The sequence below is a fragment of the Lolium rigidum genome, chromosome 7, assembly GCF_022539505.1.
Source record: "Lolium rigidum isolate FL_2022 chromosome 7, APGP_CSIRO_Lrig_0.1, whole genome shotgun sequence".
In the NCBI taxonomy this organism is placed as follows: Eukaryota; Viridiplantae; Streptophyta; class Magnoliopsida; order Poales; family Poaceae; genus Lolium; species Lolium rigidum.
The window spans coordinates 131,936,158-131,942,211 of NC_061514.1; positions in this window are offsets into that span (position 1 = coordinate 131,936,158).

Genomic DNA, 6,054 nt, shown 5'->3' on the forward strand with positions numbered 1-6,054 from the left:
ATGGCTTTAGTTAGCGGCCCAATGTTCTTCTCTAACAATATGCATACTCAAACCATTTGATCATGAAAATCGCCCTTACTACAGACAAGACGAACATGCATAGCAACTCACATGATATTCAACAAAGGTGTAATAGTTGATGGCGTCCCCAGAAACATGGTTACCGCTCAACAAGCAACTTATAAGAAATAAGATACATAGCTACATATTCTTCACCACAATAGTTTTTAAGGCTATTTTTCCCATGAGCTATATATTGCAAAGACAAAGAATAGAATTTTAAAGGTAGCACTCAAGTAATTTACTTTGGAATGGCAGAGAAATACCACATAGTAGGTAGGTATGGTGGACACAAATGGCATAGTTTTTGGCTCAAGGATTTGGATGCACGAGAAGAATTCCCTCTCAATACAAGGCTAGGCTAGCAAGGTTGTTTGAAGCAAACTCAAGTATAAAACGGTACAGACAAAACTTACATATGAACATATTGCAAGCATTATAAGACTTTACATCGTCTCCTTGTTGTTCAAACACCTTAACCGAGAAAATATCTAGACTCTAGAGAAACTAATCATGCAAACCAAATTTTAACAAGCTCTATGTAGTTCTTCATTAATAGGTGCAAAGTACAAGATGCAAGAGCTTAAACATGATCTATATGAGCACAACAATTTCCAAGTATCAAATTATTCAAGACATTATACCAATTACCACATGAGGCATTTTCTGTTTCCAACCATATAACAATGAACGAAGCAGTTTCAACCTTCGTCGGGAACATTAAAAGTATAGCTAAGAACATATGTGTTCATACGAAACAGCGGAGCGTGTCTCTCTCCCAAACAAGGAATGCTAGGATCCGATTTTATCCAAACAAAACAAAAATAAAAACATACAGACGCTCCAAGTAAAGCACATAAGATGTGACGGAATAAAAATATAGTTTCACTAGAGGTGACCTGATAAGTTGTCGATGAAGAAGGGATGCCTTGGGCATCCCAAGCTTAGATGCTTGAGTCTTCTTAAAATATGCAGGGATGAACCACGGGGCATCCCCAAGCTTAGAATTTTCACTCTTCTTGATCATATTGTATCATCCTCCTCTCTTGACCCTTGAAAACTTCCTCCACACCAAACTCAAAACAAACTCATTAAAGGGTTAGTGCATAATTGAAAATTCATATATTCAGAGGTGACATAATCATTCTTAACACTTCTGGACATTGCACAAAGCTACTGAAAGTTAATGGAACAAAGAAATCCATCAAACATAGCAAAACGAGGCAATGCGAAATAAAAGGCAGAATCTGTCAAAACAGAACAGTCCGTAAAGACGAATTTTTCTGGGGCACTTAACTTGCTCAGATGAAAATGCTCAAATTGAATGAAAGTTGCGTACATATCTGAGGATCACACACATAAATTGGCAGATGTTTCTAAATTTCGTACAGAAGGGGCTGCTCAATTTCGTGACGATAAGAAATGCTGTTTACGTGCAGGTAATCCAAATCTAGTATTGACTTTACTATCAAAGACTTTACTTGGCACAACAATGCAATAAAATAAAGATAAGGAGAGGTTGCTACGGTAGTAACAACTTCCAAGACTCAAATATAAAACAAAGTGCAGAAGTAAAATAATGGGTTGTCTCCCATAAGCGCTTTTCTTTAACGCCTTTCAGCTAGGCGAGAAAGTGTGAATCAAGTATTGTCAAGAGACGAAGCATCAACATCAATAGGTATCTTAGATGCTCCATCATCCGTAGTGGTGCTAAGGGCTTTGTCAATTTTAGGCCTATAATAGTTTTTTTGGCTTAGGCACTTTAGAGACATACATGAACTTTTGCTCCTTACCCACATAAGCTTTCTCCTTAAACTTAAGAGAAGAAAAAGTTGAACCCAAGGTTCCCATAGCTTCTTCAAGTTCACTAATCCTATGGGTTCGATTATCATGAGTAGCACAAGTTTCTAAAACAGCAATTCTCATTGATTCCACTTAGCGTTTTATCAAGTTTATCAGTGTTATTAAGTAATATTCCCAATTTAGTCTCAATACTTGGAAGATTTTTCTCTATGGCTTCCAACTTTTTCATGACATCTTCAAGAGAGATTTAAATTTTAGCTTCATTAACAGGTGGTATTCCAACTAGACTCTCAATGATGCAACTAGCTTCTAAAGCAGGAGTGCCTAGGAAATTACCTCCCGCAAGAGTATCAAGAACATACCTATTCCAGCTAGAGATACCAACATAAAAGTTCCTAAGTAGTATAATAGTGGAGTGTTTCTTAATGCACCTATGATGAGATCACTAATTCTATACCAAGCATCTTTAAAACTTTCTCCCCCTTGTTGCTTAAACGAACGAACTTCAACTTCAGGATTACTCATTTTTAGCAGTAGTAAATAAAGCAAACTAAATAAAGTAAATGCAAGTAACTATTTTTTTGTGTGTTTTTGATATAGAGAACAAGACAGTAAATAAAGTAAAGCTAGCAACTAATTTTTTGTATTTTTGATATAGAGAGCAAACAAAGCAGTAAATAAAATAAAGTAAAGCAAGACAAAAACAAAGTAAAGAGATTGGATGTGGGAGACTCCCCTTGCAGCGTGTCTTGATCTCCCCGGCAACGGCGCCAGAAAAAGAGCTTGATACGCGTGAAGCACACGTCCGTTGGGAACCCCAAGAGGAAGGTGTGATGCGTACAACATCAAGTTTTCCCTCAGTAAGAAACCAAGGTTATCGAACCAGTAGGAGTCAAGGATCACGTGAAGGTCGTTGGTGACGGAGTGTAGTGCGGCGCAACACCAGGGATTCCGGCGCCAACGTGGAACCTGCACAACACAATCAAAGTACTTTGCCCCAACGTAACGGTGAGGTTGTCAATCTCACCGGCTTGCTCTGTAAACAAAGGATTAGATGTATAGTGTGGAAGATGATGTTTGTTTGCGAAGAACAGGTAAAGAACAAGTATTGCGGTAGATTGTATTTCAGATGTAAAGAATGGACCGGGGTCCACAGTTCACTAGTGGTGTCTCTCCCATAAGATAAATGGCATGTTGGGTGAACAAATTACAGTTGGGCAATTGACAAATAAAGAAGGCATAACAATGCACATACATATATCACGATGACTACTATGAGATTTAATCAGGGCATTGATACGTCTCCGATGTATCGATAATTTCTTATGTTCCATGCCACATTATTGATGATATCTACATGTTTTATGCATACTTTATGTCATTATTATGCATTTTCCGGAACTAACCTATTGACGAGATGCCGAAAGGCCGGTTCTTGTTTTACTGCTGTTTTTGGTTTCGAAATCCTAGTAAAGAAATATTTTCGGAATCGGACGAAATCAACACCGAAGATCTTAAAATTCCCGGAAGCTTCCAGAGCACCGGAGAAAGGAAAGAGGGGAGCCAGGGGGGCCCCACCCCACAGGGCGGCGCGGCCCAAGGGGGGGCGTGCCCCCCTACTGTGTGGGCACCCCGTGGCCCCTCCGACTCCGCCTCTTCGCCTATTTGGTCGTCCCTGACCTAAAACCTCGGACACGTTCGACGAAACCAGAGAAAACCTTCTAGAGCCGCCGCCATCGCGAAGCCAAGATCTGGGGGACAGGAGTCTCTGTTCCGGCACGCCGCCGGGACGGGGAAGTGCCCCCGGAAGGCTCCTCCATCGACACCACCGCCATCTTCATCAACGCTGCTTGTCTCCCATGAGGAGGGAGTAGTTCTCCATCGAGGCTCGGGGCTGTACCGGTAGCTATGTGGTTAATCTCTCTCCTATGTACTTCAATACAATAATCTCATGAGCTGCCTTACATGATTGAGATTCATATGATGATGCTTGTAATCTAGATGTCATTATGCTAGTCAAGTGGGTTTTACTTATGTGATCTCCGGAGACTCCTTGTCCCACGTGTGTAAAGGTGACGAGTGTGTGCACCGTGTGGGTCTCTTAGGCTATATTTCACGAGAATACTTATTCACTTGTTATGAATGGCATAGTGAAGTGCTTATTTATATCCCTTTATGATTGCAATGTGTTTTGTATCACAATTTATCTGTGTGCTACTCTAGTGATGTTATTAAAGTAGTTTATTCCTCCTGCACGGTGCAATGGTGACAGTGTGTGCATCGTGTAGTACTTGGCGTAGGCTATGATTGTGATCTCTTGTAGATTATGAAGTTAACTATTGCTATGATAGTATTGATGTGATCTATTCCTCCTTTCGTAGTGTGAAGGTGACGAGTGTGCATGCTATGTTAGTACTTGGTTTGGTTATGTTGATCTGTTATGCACTCTAAGGTTATTTAAACATGAACATTGAATATTGTGGAGCTTGTTAACTCCGGCATTGAGGGTTCTTGTAATCCTACACAGTTAGTGGTGTTCATCATCCAACAAGAGGGTGTAGAGTCTAGCATCTATCTATTTATTCTGTTATGTGATCAATGTTGAGAGTGTCCACTAGTGAAAGTATGATCCCTAGGCCTTGTTCCTAAATATCGCTATCGCTTGCTTGTTTCATTGTTTTATTGCATCTTTACTTCCTGCAATATTACTACCATCATCTGCATGCCGGCAAGCACTTTTCGAGTGCCGTTACTACTTGCTCATATTCATTCATACCACTTGTATTTCACTATCTCTTCGCCGAACTAGTGCACCTATTAGGTGTGTTGGGGACACAAGAGACTTCTTGCTTTGTGGTTGCGGGGTTGCATGAGAGGGATATCTTTGACCTCTTCCTCCCTGAGTTCGATAAACCTTGGGTGATCCACTTAAGGGAAACTTGCTGTCTGTTCTACAAACCTCTGCTCTTGGAGGCCCAACACTTGTCTACAAGAATAGAAGCGTGCGTAGACATCGAGCATTACGACAAAGTACATAGACCGCTATCCGACATGCATCTATGCCTAAAAAGTCCACCTTCGAGGTTAGCATCCGCACCCCTTCCAGTATTAAGTTGCAAACAACGGACAATTGCATTAAGTATGGTGCGTAATGTAATCAACACAAATATCCTTAGACAAAGCATTGATGTTTTATCCCTAGTGGCAACGAGCACATCCACAACCTTAGAACTTTACATCACTTGTCCTAGATTCAATGGAGGCATGAACCCACTATCAAGCATAAATACTCCCTCTTGGAGTCACAAGTATCAACTTTGCCAGAGCCTCTACTAGCAACGGAGAGCATGCAAGAACATAAACAACATATATGATAGATTGATAATCAACTTGACATAGTATTCCATATTCATCGGATCCCAACAAACACAACATGTAGCATTACAAATAGATGATCTTGATCATGATAGGCAGCTCACAAGATCTAACCTGATAGCACAATGAGGAGAAGACAACCATCTAGCTACTGCTATGGACCCATAGTCCAGGGGTGAACTACTCACACATCGATCCGGAGGCGATTATGGTGATGAAGAGTCCTTCGGGAGATGATTCCCCTCTCCGGCGGTGCGGAGGCGATCTCTGAATCCCCCGAGATGGGATTGGCGGCGGCGTCTCTGGAAGGTTTTCCGTATCGTGGCTCTCGTGATCGGGGTTTTCGCGACGAAGGCTTTAAGTAGGCGGAAGGGCGGAGTCGGAGGGCGACGAGGGGCCCACCCCATAGGGCGGCGCGGGCCCCCCTCTGGCCGCGCGGCCCTATGGTGGCGGCGCCTCGTCGTCCCACTTCGTTTCCCTTTCGGTCTTCTGGAAGCTTCGTGGAAAAATAAGACCCTGCGCGTTGATTTCGTCCAATTCCGAGAATATTTCCTTTGTAGGATTTCTGAAACCAAAAATAGCGAAAACGACAAGCGGCTCTTCGGCATCTCGTCAATAGGTTAGTGCCGGAAAATGCATAATAATGACATAAAGTGTGTATAGAACATGTGAGTATCATCATAAAAGTAGCATGGAACATAAGAAATTATAGATACGTTTGAGACGTATCAGCTCTCCACCACGATTAGTTCGAGTGAGAGACCGTGCGCTTGTTACTCTTGGAGGGAGACCTCCTAGTTGGCTTGGCGGTTGGTG